Genomic DNA, 12,456 nt, shown 5'->3' with positions numbered 1-12,456 from the left:
CGCTTTATCAATTTTACCGCACGCGGAACGGTGTAAACGCACCCCCCCCAAAAGAAATTCATGAAACGCTGGTTTTTGTTCATTCTGCGTCCCAAAAATAGGAATAAAAAGAGATCAAAATATGTCACGTGCCCGAAAATGGTACCAATAAAAACGTCAACTCGTCCCGCAAAAAATAAGACCTCACATGACTCAGTGGGTCAAAATACGGAAAAATTATAGCTCTCAATATGTGGTGATGCAAAAACTATTTTACAATAAAAAGCGTCTTTTAGCGTGTGACAGCTACCAAAAATAAAAACCGCCATAAATAGTAAATCAAACCCCCCGTTATCACCCCCTTAGTTAGGGAAAAATAATAAAACTAAAAAAAAAGTATTTATCTCCATTTTCCCGTTAGGGTAAGGCTGTGTGCACACGCTGCGGATTAGGTGCGGATTCATCCGCGCGGATTTTGTAAAATCCGCAGGTGAAACCGCAGGTCAAAAAACCTGTGGTTTTACCTGCGGATTGCTCTGCGGTTTTGTCCTGCGGTTTTTCATCTCCTCAATAGAGGAGATGGCAAACCGCAGGAGAATCCGCAGAAAGAATTGACATGTCAATTCTTTCTGCGGATTGAAAACCGCAGATAATCCGCGCGGAAAATTCCGCACCGTCTGCACTGCGGTTTTTGATTCCCATAGGGAATCATGGTACTGTACACCGCAGCAAAAACTGCTGCTGGTCCGCAGCGGCCAAAACTGCTGCGGAACCGCAGCAAAATCCGCAGCGTGTGCACACAGCCTTAGGGTTCGGGCTAGGGTTAGGGCTAGGGTTAGGGCTCAGATTAGGGTTAGGGGTGTGTTGGGGTTAGGGTTGGAGTTATAATTGGGGGTTTCCACTGTTTGGGCACATCAGGGGCTCTCCAAATGCAACATGGTGTCTGATCTCAATTCCAGCCAATTCTGAGTTGAAAAAGTCAAATGGTGCTCCTTCCCTTCCAAGCTCTGCCATGCGCCCAAACAGTGTTTTACCCCACATGTAGGGTATCAACCTACTCAGGACAAATTGCAGAACAATTTTTGGGGTCCAATTTCTCCTGTTACCCTTAGGAAAATAAAAAATTGGGGGCAAAAATATCATTTTTGTGGAAAAAAATGATTTTTTTATTTTCACGTCCGAGTGTTATAAACTTCTGTGAAACACTTGGGGGTTCAAAGTGCTCACCACACATCTAGATAAGTTCCGTGGGGGGTCTAGTGTCCAAAATGGGGTCACTTGTGGGGAGTTTCAATAGTTTAGGTACATCAGGGGCTCTCCAAACGCACATGACACCCGCAGACCATTCCATCAAAGTCTGCATTCCAAAACGTCACTGCTTCCCTTCCGATCCCCGACGTGTGCCCATACAGTAGTTTTCTCCCACATATGGGGTATCAGCATACTCAGGACAAATTGGACAACAACTTTTAAGGTCCAATTTCTCCTGGTACCCTTGGGAAAATAAAAAAATGGTGACTAAAAGATCATGTTTGTGGAAAAAATACGAATTTTTTATTTTCACGCCCGGGCGTTATAAACTTCTGTGAAGCACTGGGGGGTTCAAAGTGCTCACCACACATCTAGATAAGTTCCTTGGGGGGTCTAGTTTCCAAAATGGTGTCATTTGTGGGGGGTTTCCACTGTTTTGGTACATCAAGGGTTTTCCAAACGCGACATGGTGTCCGATCTCAATTCCAGCCAAAAACGTCAAATGGCGCTGCTTCCCTTCTGAGCTCTGCCATGCGCCCAAATAGTGGTTTACCCCCACATGTGGGGTATCAGCGTACTCAGGACAAATTGCACAATAACTTTTAGGGTCCTGTTACCCTTGGGAAAATAAAAATTGGGGTGAAAAGATCATTTTTGTGGAAAAAATGATTTTTTAATTGTACCGCTGTACTTTATAAACTTTTGTAAAGCCCTTGGGGGTTCAAAGTTCTCAACACACATCTAGATAAGTTCCTTGGGGGGTCTAGTTTCCAAAATGGGGTCACTTGTAGGGGGGTTTCCACTGTTTAGGTACATCAGGGACTCTCCAAACGTGACATGGCGTCCAATCTGAATTCCAGCCAATTTTGCATTGAAAGTCAAACGGCGCTCCTTCCATTCTGAGCTCTGCCATGCACCGAAACAGTGGTTCCCCCCCACATATCAGGTATCTGCGTACTCAGGACAAATTGCACAATAACTTTTGCAGTCCAATTTCTCCTGTTACCCTTGGTAAAATAAAAAAAATTGAACCTGAATTATTTTTTTTATGAAAAAAAGTTAGATGTTCATTTTTTTTTAAATATTCAAAAAATTCCTGTGACGCACCTAAAGGGTAAATAAACTTCTTGCATGTGGTTTTGAGCACCTTAAGGGGTGCAGTTTTTAGAATGGTGTCACTTTTGGGTATTTTCTATCCTATAGACCCCTCAAAGTGGCTTCAAATGTGATGTGGTCCTAAAAATAAAATGGTGTTGTAAAAATGAGAAATCGCTGGTCAACTTTTAACCCTTATAACTTCCTAACAAAAAAAAATTTTGGTTCCAAAATTGTGCTGATGTAAAGTAAACATGTGGGAAATGTTACTTATCAAGTTTTTTGTGTGCCGTATCTCTGTGATTTAAGGGCATAAAAATTCAAAGTTGGAAAATTGCGAAATTTTCAAAATTTTTGCCAAATTTCCATTTTTTTCACAAATAAACGCAAGTTATTTGAATGAAATTTTACCACTAACATGAAGTACAATATGTCACGAGAAAACAATGTCAGAATCACCGGGATCCATGGAAGCGTTCCAGAGTTATGACCTCATAAAGGTACAGTGGTCAGAATTGTAAAAATTGGCCCGGTCATGAACGTGCAAACCACCCTTGGGGGTGAAGGGGTTAAATGCATCTGCTCTGTGATGCTCTCTGTGCTTCAAACAGAACCCTGAGACTATCATGAAGACCAAGGAACACAACAGGCAGGTCTGTGATACTGTTGTGGAGACGTTTAAAGCCGGAATTCGATACAAAATGATTTCCAAAACTTTAAACATCCCAAGGAGCACTGTGCAAGCGATCATATTGAAATGGAAGGAGTATCATACCACTGCAAATCTACCAAGAACCAGCCGTCCCTCTAAACCAGTGGTTCCCAAACTCCAGTCCTCGCGGATCCCAACAGGTCATGTTTTCAGGATTTCCTTAGTATTTCACAGGTGATGGAAGTATCATCAAGGCATCAGGAATTCTCTTGCATGTGTATGTCATGTCTGTTATGCTGCATGACCCCTGGAGCAGTGTGCACGCACACCTCATCTCATGGCTGCCTGCCGGTGGGCACTCGTGCTCTACCTCATGGCTATACGCCATTGCTTGTGCGCACATATGCTTCATCTCATGGCTGTGCGCCATCGCTAGTGTGCACGTGTACCTTACTATGGCTGCATGCCTTTGCTGTGCGCTTGTGTGTGTGCTTTAACTCATGGCTGCATGCCGTTGCTGTGTGCGCGCCCGTCTCTGCTCTGCCTGATGTGATCCTCTCTATGGTCCAGGAGGACCTGAACCAGCGATCCACTCTATGGTTCTGGAGGACCTGACCCAGAAGTCCCCGCCCCCCCCCCCCCATGGTCTTGACTCTGAAGTCCAGGTGCTAATGCCCTATATCAGACCACCCCTTCCTATGGTCGGGGCCTGAGTATCGTGTTGCTTCCCTGCTAGGCTGTATGGTCCTGCTTGGTCGCTCTCTGTATTCTGTGCCCCTGCACTCTGCCCTGTTGTGCTTTTTCGCACATGCTCTGTGCTTGTACTTCATCTGGTGTCCTGTGGTTGTCCTGGTCCTGTACTTCGTCTGGTGTCTTGTCTTTGTCTGGTGTCCTGTAACTTGTCCTGTATCTAGCCTTGTGTGCCTTTCCTGTACTCTTATTGTACTCCTTTAGCACAAGCTCTGCTCCTTTCCTACACTCTGTCCTATCGTGCTCTCTTGCACAAGCCAGTTTCCGTACTGTGCCTCGCCGTGTGGCCTGTACGTGCTTTGGCCATGTACTCTGCTTTAAGCCTTATCTTTGCATTCTGACTTTCTGTGCTCCTTTAGCATTAGCCCTATCTTGTACTCTGTGCTTTCCTTTTATATTCGACTCTGGCATACGCTCCGCTTTTTCCTTACCCTGGCGTGTCCTCTAGCACAGACAGGCCTTAGCCTAAACCCTAGCGTGCCTCCTGGCATGCGCAGGCCCTAGACTGCTCCTTGGCATACCTCCCCATGCTTCTCTAAAGCATGCGCAGGTCTTGCCATGAACCCTGGCATGTCTCCTAGCACGCATCCTGCCTAGAACCCTGCCTTGGACCCTATTGTGTCTCCTAGCATGCACCCTGCCTTGGACCCTGGGTGTGACCCCCTAGCATGCATCCTGCCCTGGACCCTGGTGTGTCTCCTAGCACGCATCCTGCCTGGAACCCTGCCTTAGACCTTGGCGTGTCTCCTAACACGCACCATGTCTTGAACTCTCGCGTGTCTCATTGCCTGAACCCTGGCTTGCCTGCCGGATGCCCGGAGCCTGCCGATCGCTGCCAGAGGTCCGGAGCCTGATGACTGCGGCCTGATGGCTGCAGCCTGATGTCCGGAGCCTGTCGATCATTGCCAGATGTCCGGAGTCCGATGTGTTGTGAGTTCATTTTCCCCTTCGTCACTGAGGTCTGGTGAACTCCCTATTCTGGTGAAGGAAGGTAATGAGCCTGATTATCAGGCACCTGAGCTTGATGAGGATGACTGGCTGAGTGGAGTCACGGACTGGATATAAGGCTGCCGACGCCCTTCTGCCCTGCGGGTGATTTCTCTGTGGACTTCTAGGACACCAGTCTGATTCCTGCTCCTCTAAAGCTAAGTTTTCTGCTTTGCCTGTTAGCAATTGTGTTTTGTTTTTGTTTTCCTTGCTTTTCTGGATTCTGCCATTCCCTGCTGGGGTGAGCTGAATCTCCTTTTGCCTGTAGCTCTGTCTTCAGAATATTCCTGAGTACTGACATAGCTTTTTTGAAGCCTAGCGTCTTCAGGGCTTTTTTTGCTGTCAGTCTGTTGGCTCTTATTTTCATAGGGTTTTTCACGGATTGCAGACAGCAGCCTTCCTGTCCTTTTCTATCTAGCTAGCTTGGGCCCCGTCTTTGCTCAGTCTATCTTTCTGCCTGTGTTAGTGTTTTCATCTTGCTTCACCGTCATTATATGTTGGGGGCTGCCTATTGCTTTGGGGTCTGCTCTGGGGCAGTTTAGATTTCCCCTTTCTTTAGGCCTAGTTATTTCTCCGGCTGTGATCGAGGGGTCTAGGGCATCGTAGGAACCCCCCACGGCTACTGCTAGTTGTGTTGATAGGTTCAGGGGTCTGCAATCCGATAGCTGCCAACTTCTCTGGTTTTCTGGACTTAGCTAGCATTTGTTTTTGCCTCCTACGGTGACTCAATCATAACAGAATCACCCGCCATACCGCAGATCCTAGGGTACTCATGGCAGGAAAGAATTGTGTGTGTATATTCTTTCCTCTATATCTCTGAGGCCGTAGGGGGAATTTTTTTTTCTCTCAATGGAGATAAAGCAATTGTCTGATCGTGTGGAGCAGCTCGCTGCGGAAGTGCGGGGAATTTCCGCCTACCTTGCTCGTTCGCATGCTGTTGAACCAAAGATCCCTACACCTGATGTATTTTTTGGGGATCGATCTAAATTTTTGAGTTTCAAAAATAATTGTAAATTTATTTTTTGCCTTGAAGCCTAACTTGTCAGGGAGCTCCGCGCAGCAGGTTAAAATTGTCATCTCTTTGCTGCGTGGCGATCCCCAGGATTGGGCGTTTTCTTTGAAACCAGATGATCCTATTCTGACTAATGTGAACGCATTCTTTCAAGCTTTGGGGTTGTTGTATGACGAACCTAATGCTATTGATCAGGCTGAAAAGACCCTGTTGGCATTGAACCAGGGTTGAGATTCTGCAGAGTTGTACTGTCAAAAGTTCCGAAAGTGGGCGGTCCTTACTACCTGGAATGATAATGCCTTGGCTGCTCTTTCGGAAGGGTTTGTCAGAAGCCGTAAAAGATACTATGGTGGGATTTCCTGTTCCCTCTGGCCTGGACGATTCTATGTCATTAGCCATTCAGGTTGATCGGCATTTACGTGAACGCAGGATTGCACGAGAGGTGTTGCCACCGGTTGAACAGACGTCTGAACCTATGCAATGTGATAGTTTTGTCTAAGGCGCAACGTCAGGAGTTCAGAAGGCGTAATAAGCTGTGTTTTTTCTGTGGAGATGCCTCGCATATTATTTCTGTTTGTCCTAAACGAGAGAAACGCTCTGCACACACGTTTTCTGTTGGTGGTGTTCAACCTAAGTTTCTTCTGGCAATTACTCTGATCTGCTCCCTGTCCACATTTTCCGCCAAGGATTTGTGGATTCGGGAGCAGCGCTAAACCTAATGGACTTTGCTAAACGTTGTGGATTTCCGATGACACCTCTGCAGAGGCCTATCCCTTTGAGGGGGATTGATGCTACTCCTTTGGCTAAAAATAAACCTCAGTTTTGGACCCAGGTGGTCATGCGGGTCGCCCCAGACCATCAAGAAAATTGCAGATTTTTGGTGTTGCATGGTCTGCATGATGCCGTTGTTCTGGGGTTTCCCTGGTTGCAAATTCATAATCCAGTTTTGGATTGGAAATCTGTGTCTGTGGTGAGTTGGGGTTGTCGGTGTACCTTTAGTGAGGCTCCGGTTTTTTCCACCTCTCCTCAGTCGCATGATGTTCCTGACTATTTGGCGGACTTTTATGATGTATTTAGTGAGAATGAGTCTGTGTCCTTGCCTCCTCATAGGAGTTATTACTGTGCAATTGAACTAAGCCCGGGGTGTAAATTTCCCAAGGGTCGGCTCTTCAATTTATCTGTACCCGAGCACGAGGCTATGCGGTCCTATATTAAGGAGGCGTTGGAGAAGGGTCATATTAGACCATCCTCTTAACCCTTAGGTGCCGGGTTTTTTTTTTTTGTGGCCAAAAAGGATGGTTCTTTAAGGCCTTGTATTGATTATCGTGCCCTCAATAAAATTACTATTAAACATCAGTATCCGTTACCCCTGATTTCTGATCTATTCTCCAGAGTTAAAAGTGCTTGCTGGTTTACCAAGCTTGACCTCAGGGGGGCGTATAATCTTATCCGCATTAAGCAGGGGGATGAATGGAAGACTGCGTTTAATACTCCGGAGGGACATTTTGAGTACCTGGTGATGCCTTTTGGGCTCACTAATGCCCCTTCTGTCTTCCAGTGCTTCATGAACGATATTTTCCGAGACTTTGTCGATAAATTTTTGATTATCTATCTGGATGATATTTTGATCTTCTCCAAGGATTGGGATTCTCATGTGGAACATGTTCGGACTGTGTTCCGGATCTTGAGGGAGAATTCCCTGTATGTTAAAGGATCGAAATGCCTTTTTGGGGTACAGAGGATTTCATTTTTGGGATTTATTTTTTCTCCGTCAACTATTGAAATGGATTCGGCCAAGGTACAGGCCATTTATGATTTGGGTTCAGCCCACTTCTTTGAAGGCCCTTCAGAAGTTTTTGGGTTTTGCTAATTTTTATCGGAAATTTATAGCAAAATTTTCTAGTATTGCCAAGTCATTGACTGATCTGACTAAGAAGGGTGCTGATGTGTTGAATTGGTCTCCGGAGGCTGTTGCTTCCTTTCAGGAGCTGAAGCGAAGATTTACCTCCGCCCCGGTTTTGCGGCAACCTGATGTCTCACTCCCGTTCCAGGTAGAGGTGGATGCTTCTGAGATTGGTGCAGGAGCTGTTTTGTCCCAAAAGGATCCTGTAACATCTAAAATGAATCCCTGTGCTTTCTTTTCCCGAAAGTTCTCTCCATCTGAACGCAACTATGATGTGGGGACTCGTGAACTGTTGGCCATGAAATGGACATTTGAGGAGTGGAGACATTGGTTGGAGGGAGCTAAACATCAAGTTGTGGTCCTCACTGACCACAAGAATTTGATTTACCTAGAGTCGGCTAAACGCTTGAACCCTAGACAGGCTAGGTGGGCCTTGTTTTTTACACGTTTTGATTTTGTGGTCTCTTTTCTTCCTGGAACTAAGAATGTCAAGGCAGACGCCCTCTCTAGGAGTTTCTTTGCTGATTCTCCTGTGGTGACCAAGCCTGCTACCATCTTAGGCGAAGGGGTAGTTCTTTCTGCCATCTCGCCCGATTTGAGACTTGCTCTGCATGAGTTCCAGGAGGACAAACCTGAGCGTTGTTCCAGTGGAAAATTGTATGTTCCTGACCAGTGGAAGAAGAGAGTGATGTCTGAAGTTCATTGCTCTGCATTGGCTGGTCATCCAGGTATTTTTGGTACTAGAGATCTGTTGAGTCGCTCTTTTTGGTGGCCCACCTTGTCTCATGATGTCAGGAATTTTGTGCAGTCCTGTAGGACTTGCTCCCGGTCTAAATCTTGTTCTCGCTCTAGTGGGTTGTTGATGCCTTTGCCGGTCCCCGGGAGGCCATGGACCCATATTTCAATGGATTTCATCTCTGATATGCCGGTCTCTCAAAGAATGACTGTTATTTGGGTGATTTGTGATAGGTTCTCTAAGATGGTTCATCTTGTACCACTCCCTAAGTTGCCGTCTTCCTCTGAGTTGGTGCCCCTGTTTTTGCAACAGGTGGTTCGCTTACACGGGATTCCTGAGAACATTGTATCTGACAGAGGAGTTCAGTTTGTGTCTAGATTTTGGAGGACTTTCTGTTCCAAGCTGGGAATTCAGTTGTCCTTCTCCTCTGCTTTTCACCCTCAGACCAATGGGCAGACAGAGAGAACAAACCAGACCTTGGAGTCGTATTTGAGATGCTTTATTTCCGCTGATCAGGATGATTGGGTTTCATTTTTGCCCTTGGCCGAATTTGCTTTAAATAATAGAGCTAGTTCTGCCACTTTGATGTCACTTTTTTTTTGTAACTTTGGGTTTCATCCTCTTCAGGGCAGGTGGAGCCTTCTGCCTGCCCAGGTGTTGACACTGTGGTGGAGAGAATGCACCAGATCTGGGACCAAGTGGTGGATAAGTTATCTCTCTCCCAGGAAAAGGCCCAGCGGTTTTACAATCGACATAGGACCATTGGTCCCCAGTTTAAGATTGGTGATATGGTGTGGTTATCATCAAAAAATATTGCTATGAAGGTGGCTTCTCCTAAGTTTAAGCCTAGATTTATTGGACCTTACAAGATTTTGGAGATTATTAATCCGGTCTCTTTTCGTTTGGCTCTTCCTGTCACATTTAAAATCTATAATGTGTTCCATAAGTCCTTGTCGAAGAGGTTTGTTGAACCAGTTGTTCCTGGGGTGTCACCTCCGGACCCTGTATTGGTTGAAGGTAACATGGAGTATGAGGTAGAGAAAATACTGGATTCCCGTCTGGCTAGACGGAGACTCCAGTATTTGGTTAAGTGGAAGGGTTATGGTCAGGAGGATAATTCCTGGGTCTCTGCCTCTGATATTCATGCCAAAAGATTGGTGCGTGCCTTTCATCGGGCTCACCCTAATCGCCCTGGTGGCGTGGTTGAGGGTTCGGTGACCCCTCCTCAAGGGGGAGGTACTGTTGTGAGTTCATTTTCCCCCTTCGTCACTGAGGTCTGGTGAACTCCCTATTCTGGTGAAGGAAGGTAATGAGCCTGATTATCAGGCACCTGAGCTTGATGAGGATGACTGGCTGAGTGGAGTCATGGACTGGATATAAGGCTGCCGACGCCCTTCTGCCCTGCGGGTGATTTCTCTGTGGACTTCTAGGACACCAGTCTGATTCCTGCTCCTCTAAAGCTAAGTTTTTTGCTTTGCCTGTTAGCATTAGTGTTTTGTTTTTGTTTTCCTTGTTTTTCTGGATTCTGCCATTCCCTGCTGGGGCGAGCTGAATCTCCTTTTGCCTGTAGCTCTGTCTTCAGAATATTCCTGAGTACTGACATAGCTTTTTTGAAGCCTAGCGTCTTCAGGGCCTTTTTCACTGTCAGTCGGTTGGCTCTTATTTTCATAGGGTTTTTCACGGATTGCAGACAGCAGCCTTCCTGTCCTTTTCTATCTAGCTAGCTTGGGCCCCGTCTTTGCTCAGTCTATCTTTCTGCCTGTGTTAGTGTTTTCATCTTGCTTCACCGTCATTATATGTTGGGGGCTGCCTATTGCTTTGGGGTCTGCTCTGGGGCAGTTTAGTTTTCCCCTTTCTTTCTTTAGGCCTAGTTATTTCTCCGGCTGTGATCGAGGGGTCTAGGGCATCGTAGGAACCCCCCACGGCTACTGCTAGTTGTGTTGATAGGTTCAGGGGTCTGCAATCCGATAGCTGCCAACTTCTCTGGTTTTCTGGACTTAGCTAGCATTTCTGTTTTTGCCTCCTACGGTGACTCAATCATAACACCGATGCCATCTAGCCTTGCCGGAATCCTGGTGTGCCACCTAGCACGTATCATGCCTTGGACCTTGGTGTGCCCACGCTCGCACCATGCTATATCACTTTGTCCTTGTTATGACGTCCTAAACCTGATTAAACCCTGAGACCACACTTTATTGAAGAATCCCTGTGACCACGCTTTGTCTTATCTGTACCCCGCACGTTTCCCCATTGCCAGACACTCGCACTTGTGTCTTCCCTGAGCTGGCCGTCTGGTTCCAGCAGTCGTGGTGACTCACACTCTTCGTCTTTCCCCTGACACTCACTGTGTAGGGGGTGGTTCCTCACAAGGTCAGCTCTCCCTAGGTGGGTGGGTGCCACGACCCAGAGGGTCCACTCTAGAAATCGTCTCAGCTGAAGCTGACTCTGTCACAGTGTAACACTATGGAAATCCTGAAAACATGACCTGTTGGGGTCCGCGAGGACTCGAGTTTGGGAAACACTGCTCTAAACTTTAATCTCAAACAAGGAGAAGACTGATTAGAGATGCAGCCAAGAGGCCCATGATGACTCTGAATGAACTGCAGAGATCTACAGCTGAGGTGGGACAGTCTGTCCATAGGACAGCAATCAGTCGTACACTGCACAAATCTGGCCTTTATGGAAGAGTGGAAAGAAGAAAGCCATTTCTCAAATATATCCATAAAAAGTGTCGTTTAAAGTTTGCAACAAGCCACATGGGAGACACACCAAACATGTGGAAGAAGAAGGTGCTCTGGTCAGATGAAACCAAAATCGAACTTTTTGGCAACCATGCCATACGATATATTTGGTGTAAAGGCAACACAGCTCATCACCCTGAACACACCATCCCCACTGTCAAACATGGTGGTGGCAGCATCATGGTTTCGGCTTGCTTTTCTTCAGCAGGGACAGGGAAGATGGTTAAAATTGATGGGAAGATGGATGGTGCCAAATACAAGACCATTCTTGAAGAAAACCTGTTGGAGTCTGCAAAAGACCTGAGACTGGGACAGAGATTTGTCTTCCAACAAGACAACGATCCCAAACATAAAGCAAAATCTACAATGGAATGGTTCACAAATAAACATATCCAGGTGTTAGAATGGCCAAGTCAAAGTCCAGACCTGAATCCAATCGAGAATCTGTGGAAAGAGCTGAAAACTGCTGTTCACAAATGATCTCCATCAAACCTCACTGAGCTCGAGCTGTTTGCCAAGGAAGAATGAGCAAGAATTTCAGTCTCTCACTGTACAAAACTTATATAGACATCCCCCAAGCGACTTGCAGCTGTAATTGCAGCAAAAGGTGGCGCAACAAAGTATTAAGTAAAAGGGACCGAGTAATATTGCACGCCCCACTTTCCAGTTTTTGAATTTCCACAGAAATTTAAAATAACCAATAAATTTCGTTCAACTTCACAATTGTGTTCCACTTGTTGATTCTTCACAAAAAGTTTACATTTGGTATCGTTATGTTTTGAAGCATGGTATGTGGGAAAAGGTTGAAAAGTTCCAGGGGGCCAAATACTTTCGCAAGGCACTGTAGCTCTTGTTGCCACATGAAAACACATTTTACTCTTACAATAAACTCATTAATGTCTTCAGGGAAGGGGGTATGACAGACTGACCACCTTCTTACTAGGCCAAGCCATTTTCCGACAGTCCCAGCCAATTCACCTTCTTAACTAGCTTTTAAAGCCCCATCTCTTAAGATATATTATTGGTATCCTCTTAATTACAAGATGGCAGATACATGGAGACTGGAATCTTGTACACCAGTATTGATGAAGAGTGCCCTGGAGTAAGATGTGCCAACTTCATTAAGAAATGCCCACTACTTTAAGGGATTGGCCACTTTCTTTTATTACTGCAGCTTTCATAACAAACAGACCAGCACTTCTGTCCTTACAATGGCTGCTGGAGGAGCCTGTGACTTCAGCAACCAATTGGCCTCCTAAAATTTTCTATTGGAGGAGACTGATGGACTGGTCTGGTCTCATGCATCTCTATTAGCGGCAAATGCATGGACAGAAATGCTGGTTAGTGTAT

General features: G+C 46.0%; 1 protein-coding gene across 1 annotated transcript in view; it reads left to right on the top strand.

The window, feature by feature from the left end:
* Nucleotides 1-12,456, top strand: part of ASTL (astacin like metalloendopeptidase) — a 99,469-nt gene that overhangs the window by 18,040 nt on the left and 68,973 nt on the right. The window lies entirely within an intron of this gene.

The sequence above is a fragment of the Dendrobates tinctorius genome, unplaced genomic scaffold, assembly GCF_039654945.1.
Source record: "Dendrobates tinctorius isolate UK_male_01 unplaced genomic scaffold, ASM3965494v1 ptg000272l, whole genome shotgun sequence".
Taxonomy (NCBI): domain Eukaryota; kingdom Metazoa; phylum Chordata; class Amphibia; order Anura; family Dendrobatidae; genus Dendrobates; species Dendrobates tinctorius.
Note: the sequence above shows the minus strand (reverse complement) of the source record. Positions and strands in the feature narration are given on the sequence as shown.